This window comes from Etheostoma cragini, chromosome 4 (assembly GCF_013103735.1).
Source record: "Etheostoma cragini isolate CJK2018 chromosome 4, CSU_Ecrag_1.0, whole genome shotgun sequence".
In the NCBI taxonomy this organism is placed as follows: Eukaryota; Metazoa; Chordata; class Actinopteri; order Perciformes; family Percidae; genus Etheostoma; species Etheostoma cragini.
Window position 1 is genome coordinate 3,136,410 of NC_048410.1, and position 9,558 is coordinate 3,145,967.

General features: G+C 42.0%; 1 long non-coding RNA gene across 1 annotated transcript in view; it reads left to right on the top strand.

Annotated features, from left to right (window-relative positions):
- The first annotated feature begins 248 nt into the window (after positions 1-248).
- The window catches only part of LOC117942850, a 24,626-nt gene continuing 15,316 nt past the window's right edge, over positions 249-9,558 (top strand). Inside the window, exons 1-2 of the long non-coding RNA XR_004656231.1 lie at positions 249-259; positions 4,397-4,408. This is a non-coding gene — a long non-coding RNA (uncharacterized LOC117942850). The remainder of the gene's footprint in view (positions 260-4,396; positions 4,409-9,558) is intronic.

Genomic DNA, 9,558 nt, shown 5'->3' on the forward strand with positions numbered 1-9,558 from the left:
GTCTTCTTTTCTGTTGAAATAATGCTTTTACCTTTTAGCTTGAATGTATAATGCAAATAACACACAATGTTTAAGCACATATAACATTTTAAATCCCAACATTCCCTCTTTTGATCCAACAGCCGTGGGATCATCTTTATGTAGATCCTATTCAGGGAACACAATGAAATGACAAACATCCCAACACTAGTAACATTAGAAAAACTCCACACCGGATCTAGCTAGACCGTAAACAAAACAACAGGACCGCCACACACTAGTTGTGTCAGTTTTTGTCTCTTTATGTGAATATTTAAGTTATCCAGTGGTCTGAAACACACACGGTGACGAACACTTAAAATATGCAGCATGTAAGCTTTCCAAATAGGCGCATTAACCCTCTTAGCCCGAGCTTGTTGTATACGACAAAGCTAACCCTTGCACTGTTCTGCTGTCTTCGGTTTCTTTGTGCAACAATTACAAACTCTTACATCCGAGATTAAAAAGCCCTTTAATTTTTTTCTTTTTTCTTTTGCAACATCGTTGATTGTTCGAGATAAATAAAAAGTCAAATCAAAAGCAAATGTGATACAGCATTTGTACATTTCAGAATGTACTTAAACTCGTGGTCGCTTTCTTGGTTAAAAAACGACTGAATCATGCCTGAATTTAAAAAAAAGCCCTGCATATCAGCCCCTTACCCAATGCCGGTGCTATCTTTCAAACCCCGGGAGCCACAAATGGAGATTTAATGTAGCCGCCGGCCGAGCCACTTCAGCGTCAAAACGGCCCGAAAGCGCTCCGAAACTCCACCACAGGGAGAAAACTTACCTCTAGACCCTTCATATGGGGTCCAGCGTTGGCAGGCGGGGTATTGTGCACGGTGAACATTATGAACTTTTCACGGGCCAGGAGATGACAAAACAATCTGCTGAGTGTGCAGCACACAGATCACAGCAGGGAGAGAAAGAACTCCTTTGGTGTTGACGCGCAGCAGTCACCATTGCCCACAGCTAATGTCACACAACTGCTGTAAGGGGAAGGAGGATTTGTCAGCACTATACTCTCCACTTTCTGTCAGAAACATGTCCCAAGGCTAAAGATGAAATAGTCTTCAAAACATCAGCCAATAACAAGAAAACAGACACCGACTTGAATGTGCTCAAACGCCGGTTGCCATCATCCTCTCAACATGTTCTCGAGGGTGATCAGAATGAATTTGCATATATTCCTCAATGTAAGCACTGAACTCTGTAATTATGTGAAGCCCTGAGTGTGTGTGATATACTGTGCCCATAATTATTTGTGTATGGGAAGACGGGGCATGTTTTCAGCAGTAACAAAAGAGGAGGCACCCTCGCTGAATGCAGCCCCTCTAGCAGCTGTCAAGCACAGCTGGGGCAATTCATAAAAGATACACTCGCACAACCGCATTATCATAAACACACACACACACACACACACACACACACAGTGGTAAATCTGAGAAGGCCCCCTGGGGACGACACCTTCCTCCTCATGTTTCCGTGACACAGGCAATGATAATGAGACTAATTCAAAGTCTCCTTTTGAGCGAGGGACGGACATGAAGCGAAGGCAGGCAGACATCGCTGAAAGCACCGCAGCAAGGTAGACACACACTCACACTCACACACACACACACACACACACACACTCACACACACACACACACACACATACAGGGTTGATGGGGAGTTCATCCAGCTAACTGCCACATTGTAGCATAACATTACTGCACCAGGAGATCCATACCTTATTGCATACAGGACTAGGAGTAACCAGGGGCCAAAATTGGGATTGTGTAAACTGCAGGGGGCTTCTTGACCGTTACCAGAGGAAAAGCCGGGATGGACAGAGAATGGACAACTGTAGCTAAACCTCACTGAACTCTAGTGAAACTTTCTGAAACTCAAGAGTGATGCACTGCTTTAAGCACGTTCTTGGATAGGAGAAAAAAAAAAACGCTCTGGGTTGTTTTGCATTTCATTAGACCAATCACAATCGTCTTGGGTGGCACCCGGCGACTGGTTTTGGTGGAACATATCAACATATTAAATGAAGTTAACTGTTCATGCAATGCAGTCACTTGGTTTTTTGTTAGAGCCTCTGATTGGTGGAACATTCTACCCAATGAAACAACAAAACTGCACCACATATCACAACGGCCTGGCTCTTGGAAAGTCAGACTAGTGAATATTTTTAATCTCCTGGACATTTTATATTACTGTTGTTATCACTGCTGACCTGCTGCTAACATGTTTGATGTTTGATATCTTGCCCGGTATCAAATTTAGCTTGTTCTGCATTTCTTGGGTACGTAAAAAATTGATTTGTATTTGAGCTACTTCACCATTTTATTAACCTGTGCCGTGGTAATGCCTCCCTCATGATTGATATAGCCTGTTTCATCTTATTATTACTGCTTGTTACTGCTTTGCATGGTTCATGGCTCGGTTCTGTGTTGCTTGGCTGTGTTTTGATGCTTGCATGGCTTCTTATACTGAATGTGGATGCTGTTGATGTGTAACTGTGCTAATGTCTTGCTGCCTGAACAAACCGGCCGTCAAGAAAGTAAATAGTTCATCCGGCTTTTTTGTTTTGTTGCAACAACACACCTTCAACATTCTGTGTGTGTGTCGCGTTAGGTCACAGCAGTTTCCTGCTATGACGACCAGTCACGGCTCACCTGGACGGGGCACCGCGGGCGAGGCGAGGCAAGTTGAGCAGGTGCCATTAATGGGAAAACGCTACAATTCAACCCAAAATGTAACAGCAAACAATCAGTGTTTGACCTACAATCTGTTGAGATGCCTCTCAAAACGCAGAATTGAAGTGCAATCACACCCTAAAACATAAAACCACATATAGTGTCTGTTGATAGCCAGGACTCGCTGCTTTTTCTTCAGGCATGACTTCAAATATCGGTCCACGGAACAGCTCTACACTGAATTTGTGCGCCAAGCAGTGTGTAGCCTGCGTAGGGCTGAGTCGCACCAGACACATGCCCTGACATCACAGACGCACCGTTGTAACTCTGCGCCACAACTGGGATGTTTTTAAGACCACACATATCAAGAAGCTCTTTGTAGAAGGCCTCCACAATCCCAGCCGCGTTACGAGATGCAGAGCAGTCCATAAAACCCCAAAATATGCTCCATGATTTCCAATTCCTTCAGTTCTCCAAAACTGAGCAGCAACTATAGAGAGAAAAATCCAGTTTTCTGCACCTTTTGAGCAGTGTTGTTGTAAAGCAGTGTGTACAGATGTCAGTGAAAATCTGGGCTTGTGGCATTAACATAATTGAAATGCATGTTTTTAAAATCAGAATCACATTTTGATAAAAAACTTGAAACCTCGAGGAAAAAGCAACGTGATTCTGAATCTTCTCCGTCCTTGTGCCCACGTAAAGGGCAATCCAAGTTTAGACAGCAACCTCCCAACATCAACTGCTTTGCATATATAACCTCTGTTCTCTTCAACTATAGCTTCATGGCTTTCAGACAGTTTAGCTGCAATAGATCCATTTGAGGATGAGCTAGCTTGGAAGTTATTCCATTTAATCATACAGTTCAGAAGCAAGGAATTGTTTTAGACAATGTTTCCGAACTCTGACATCTTACTTTCTAGGCCTTATGTTTCATTCATATTGGTCTCAAAAAGGTCTTAAAAAGTTAAAAATTTGACTTGGTGAATCCTGTGGAAACCCTGGTTTTTGAAGTGTGTGACTTTTGCATGTGTTGCGTGTTTAACAGTCATTATTGGCATGGCTTTGCGTATTTGCTGTGTTTTGTGAGTTGTTTCTTGGACTGGGAATCAAGGTGATGAGAAGCAGCTGTGATTGACTGGATTGGATTGGCCACAGGATAGTGTGCTGTGCTTGTTAAAGATTGATGAGAGACAGGTGCGAAGAAGGAGGAGGACAAAGGAAAAGAATCAAAGGTGTGACCAACTGGAGGTGAAGTAAATAAAGTTCATTTTAAACAAAGTATTTAAGAATCCTCCTGTGAAACTATAATTTTTTGAAACCCTTCTTTGCGGGTAAAACAGGCCTTCACACTACAGAGTGACACATGCTTAACAAGCACGAATGAACCTTAGCGGGGCTCGAATATGTAGTTTGTCATGAGGATGACACCACAGGAAAGGCCCGCGGGAATGGAAGTACAATGAAAAATGTGTATATCTCTCGAAGATAAGATGAATGTTTTCTGGAAATTTCATAGCAATTACCCATTTAAAGTCCCACTCCAGACACATTTTAAAGTATATACTACCACTTGGTTATGATCAGTATTTTATTTAAAGGTCCCATGGCATGAAAATGGGACTTTATTAAGTTTTTTTCAACATTAATGAGTTCCCCCAGCCTGGCTATGGTCCCCTCCAGTGGCTAGAGATGGAGATAGGTGTAAACCACTGCCACTAAGACATACTTCCCACCACAAATACACACTTATTGTTGGAATTCATGTTCAATAAACCTTATTTATATGAAATTATATCTAATTCATGAGTTCAAAAAAAGCAGAAATTACGATTTATTTTGAAGAATATTTCACATCAGAGGACAATGAGTCGACCACAGAGAGGTATATATGTCAAAGTTTGGTCAGGATACTGTTTTGAAAACATTTAAACATTTTGTTTTTTTATTGCTATGAAATTGAATAAAAGAGCCAAAATGCAATGAAAGTAGTGAACGGATCATTCATTTTGCTTGCGAAGAGCGTTGATTGGAACCATTCATGTTATATTTTGGCATTTTGGTTGACGGAAACCCAGATTTCTGATATAGAAACTTTGAAGACAAGATATATTAGACCCAAGGACAACATGAAGGTTAATGAACCTTTTTAATGTTGGTATGCCCCACCACTGCACCTCAACTACAGCGCCATTGTAAGGCAAAACTGTTTTATGATTTTGAATAAATACAACATAAACATGGACAGGTAGAGAGAATCCTTTTCAAATGCATGAACCTGCTTTGATGCAAGAGACAGCCTGTGTACAAAGTAAAGTAGAAGGATATAAAGCACACTAGTGTGGACAAGGAGCTCAATATTTGTACAAAGACAACACTAACAGACAGTAAATAAGGGTTTAAGTGTGTCATCTGTTGGAGCATAATGTAACTGAAGCCTCTTCTAATGGGACATTACACTTGTCTAAACAGCGCTGCTGAGACTCATAACCTTCTGCTGTGCATGTCTGTCACACTCGTCTGCTGCAGTATTGCTTTGGTTCAGAGCTCATTTAGTTGAAATTGTCAAATTTGATTTATTTTTCAACCTCTGAAAATGAGTTCGTTTTTTAATTTTTGACAATTGATAGCGTTTTTTTTAAGAAAAGATTTCCAATACTCAGCACTGAACTAGTGTTGCTTGTCATGCAACAGCTCTCATTCAGGTTGGCTTTGTTTGTTTAGGATCGGAGATTGAAATTATGGCAACTAACGGTTATCTTCATTGTAGAATAATCTGTTGATCGTTTCCTGGGTTAATCAATTGGTTGTTTGGTGTATAAAATGTCAGAGTGTCGATCAATGTTTTCCTAGTCTCTGATTGCCTGACCTTCCTCCACAGCGCTGCATAGGAGGGTCTGGCGAGTCCGCACAGCCCTTCAAGACAGGAGAAAAAAATGCTCTGGTCATTTGGCATTTGTTTAAACCAATCCCAATCGTTTTGGGAGGTGCTAAGCGCCGGACAGAGCAACGGTGCCTCTGCAAAACAGCTTCAGGAAGGAACTTGTTTTGGTGGAATATGAACGTTCAAAAGTTGTTTTAGTCGTGCATTATAAAACTCTGATTGGACCGATAGTCTAGCTAGCTGTCTGGATTCGCCCTGCAGAGATCTGAGGAGCAGGTAACCATAGTCCTCATAAATCCACCAGAGTTTAAAATTCAAACAAAAAGAAAGCGGAAGGTAATGGACATCTGGTCAAAAATGGGCGGAAATTCTGGCGGCAACAGACCAATCCCGGAAGTGGAACATCGCAGATATAGACTAGTGTTTTCCCAAAGCTCTAGATGACGTCCTCAAATGTCTTGTTTTATCCGCAGTTAAAATATATTCAGTTTACTGTCATAGAGAAGATAAACAAGAACCTATTCACATTAAGAAAGCTGGAAGCAGAGAAGTTTTAAATTGACTCAAATCGATTAATCGAGTCTTCTAGGTTAGATGGACCGAGGGCCCTTTAGGTCCTAGAATTAGGACGTCTTTCCTGACACAATGAGATGTTCCAGACTGAAGAAAAATCTCTTTCACTGGTCAGACACCTGGTGGAAACATAATTCCAAAAACTAAAAAAGGAAAAGCAATTCAATTCAATTTTATTTATAGTATTAATTCCTAACGAGAGTTATCTCAAGACACTTTACAGATAGACCACACTCCAGAATTTACAAGGACCCAACAGTTCTAGTAGTTTCCTCCAGAGCAAGCAACAGTGCGACAGTGGCGAGGAGAAACTTTTAGGACAGACCCAGACCCAGACCCAGACCCAGGCTCTTGGTGGGCGGTGTCTGACGGGCCGGTTGGGGTTAAAATGAAGAGTGGCAATAACAAAAATAGGAAAAATAGTAGTTTGTAGCAGTTCTTTGTAGTAGTTCATGGCATAGCAGCGCACTGTGCAGCCTTACAAGGCACAATATGCAGGCCTTTTTTTGCTGTGATGAAACCCAGACCAGTGGCAGGATCAGATTAGCTACAGGGTCAAACTAATAGTTAGCCTGCCTCTGTCCAATCTTAAAGAGAATATTTGGTAGTTTTCAACCTAGACTCATTTATTTCCATGTATTTGTGTCTACTAACTAATAAGGAAAAATAATTGAAATTGGTTGCGTACTGGGACGAGAACCCAGGAGCTAACAGCCTCAAAACGGGAATTGCGACCGCCAGAGCTTGCTAAACTTGAATAATAGCCCTACAATAAAACTTGAATAAAAACACAACAGCTGTCCACAAAATAAAACCGCACCCTTCCTCGACCAAAGAGATTGCCATCTCACCTTAATGCTAGGCCTCTGCATCCTGCATAATCCTTTTTGTCATGGCCGTGGCACTGTGGTCGGCACTGTGGTCGGCACTGGGGGGGCGGTTGTCATTCATGAGAATAGGGGACGAGCGGAGGGCTTGTCATTCACCTTGGCTGGAGCCAGTGTTTAGGGCTACCAATAATCATACCTATCCGCACAACAAAACCCTCTGTCTGAGCTCGCTGCAACCAAGGGCAAGGATTACCTCAAAGCAAAACAATTTGGAGGGACCGGAGCGTGCAGCGTCCATTGGAGTCAGAGCGGATATGAGAGGCAGGTTCTTTGTTCACCCTGATATTTATCTGTCCGAGACCGAGTAAAAGGAGGGGATGTGGCTCCAAAGAAAGGGCTCACAGGTCGGTGGCCTGGTATTAAAGTGATCTATTCATGTATCCCAGGGTGATAACACCACACATCACAGATCGGCTCAGAAGAACAATCTGAGAGAAAGTGGCATCCAAATGAATATAGACGGGCTGTTGGGGGGATCACTGCCCAACACATCACTTCCCTTATCTGGCATGAGCCAAGGATAAACCCATCTATGTGCAGTTTGGTCTGGGATTAGCATAAATCTTCATTATGATTTTTTTTTTAAAGTAAATAAAGAGTATTAAAAGAACTTAAAGAAAATCGTTGCATTTGTGATGGGTTGAACGCTCGAATTTTACTGATAATTATTACCTTGAGTTCATAGTTTATCCTCCTTTAGGACACCACCTCACTGCTGCTAATGCAATTTAATGCAAATTAACATTCAATACAATAGCTATTTTTACTTTAATTGGCCGTGATCCAGACTGTAAATAGTATTTATCCTTTCAGGGCTCCTGTGTGATAGACTTTAAGCCTCAGATGCATTTTAGTTTTCATAAGAAAGTTGTCCCCACTAATTGAGTTTAATTTTTCAAAGCCCTGTCAGACGTGACTGTATGAAAGTGTACCCTAACTTAGGCTGTGTGTGAAGTAGATTACCCTTGACTAGCCGCCTGTAAGTCTGGACGGACCACCGTCCCAGCCTTGCCAGCAACAACGCAGCAAGGTGAAAAAGTAACAATCGCGTTAAAAAAAAAGCAAACCAGAGCGAGGCGCTCCTCGCTTCTTCCATTCTTTGCCTTCTCCTCTGGGTTAAACCAGCAAGATCAATCCACAGCTCTGAAGCAGCGAGGGCACCTTGAAAATACTGCTATTTATTTGTTTGAAATGTTCCTTTCCTTTCTAGTCCTTTTAATGCCACCTGGGAATCCACCATTGATTTCCACTTCAATAACTTGACCTCTGACCCCCAAAAGGGGCGTGATGTCTCTTGGCTGGCTACTCACAGCCAGGTGTGGTGAAGGAAATCTCCAAGCCTCTATTTCATGGTCTCACTCATTTACGTGATATAAAGTAAAGATTTTTTTTTTTTAACTTAGGTTAATTGCACTCTCTAATTGGGTCTGTAACCAGAATGCAACGGGCAGTCACAGACCCACATCTTTCTCATGCTTTTCTGAAAGTTCAGTAGGCCAGGAGCCTCCATTTCAGTTGTGAACACTGAATCAAAGAAAGAGAAAATTGGAAATCTTCTACACAGAGATCATGTTTGAGCAGCAAACACATCTTTTTGTGCGTCTGTCTCAGTCTGCAGTCTCATCTAGGCGTACACATGCCATGTGTGAGTGCATATGAGGGGTCTGCTGTTTGCAGATGGACTCCCTGTCTATAATGAAGTGCGGACCACCTGACGAGATGGTGTCAGCTAGCGCAGAGCCAGCCGCAGGATTCACCCAGCTGTGCAATCTTTGAAAACATGTGATGGAGCACAATGCAACTCACGATCTCGGCAGATTACAGGGATTGAGAGAGAACATCAATCAATATTGTCCTAATTATGCCGGAATGCTGCATCTCTGCTGCCATGGGATCATACACTGAACACAGAACATCAATTTGCACAAGCTATTGTGTCATCTTTAGGGAACTGTGGTTACATTGCCAGACCTGCGCTGTGGAGTAAGGTCTGGCTACACCACAGATTCATTGTGGAATAGAAGACAGAAATGCTAAACCAATCACAATTGTCTTTGGCGGTGCTAAGCTACGGACGCAGCAACGGTGGCTCTGAAAAATAGTCCCAGGAAGGAACTTGTTTTAATGGAGCATTTGCACCCCGCAAAAGAAAATGCCACATAAAATATTAAATTAAGATAGCTGTTCAAATACAGTAATGTGAGCTATTAAAATTAGCTTAATACATGGTTAAAACCTCATTTGTTTCTACTAGTATATCTCCGTGTACTAGTTCCGTGTACAGCTACTTGTTCACTTCTTGGAAACTTCCAAGGTTCCCTAGAGCAAGGTACCAAACCCCCAACTACTAACTGGGAAACCCTCACTCACTCTGGCATCTACCTCACAGAGTAAAACAATTTATTTCCCCCTTGCAGGATCAATAAAGTATTACCTAATCTTAATCTTATCCATCGAATACACACTGTCAAATCCCCTCTTTACATATAATCCCTTCAATTTTTTAC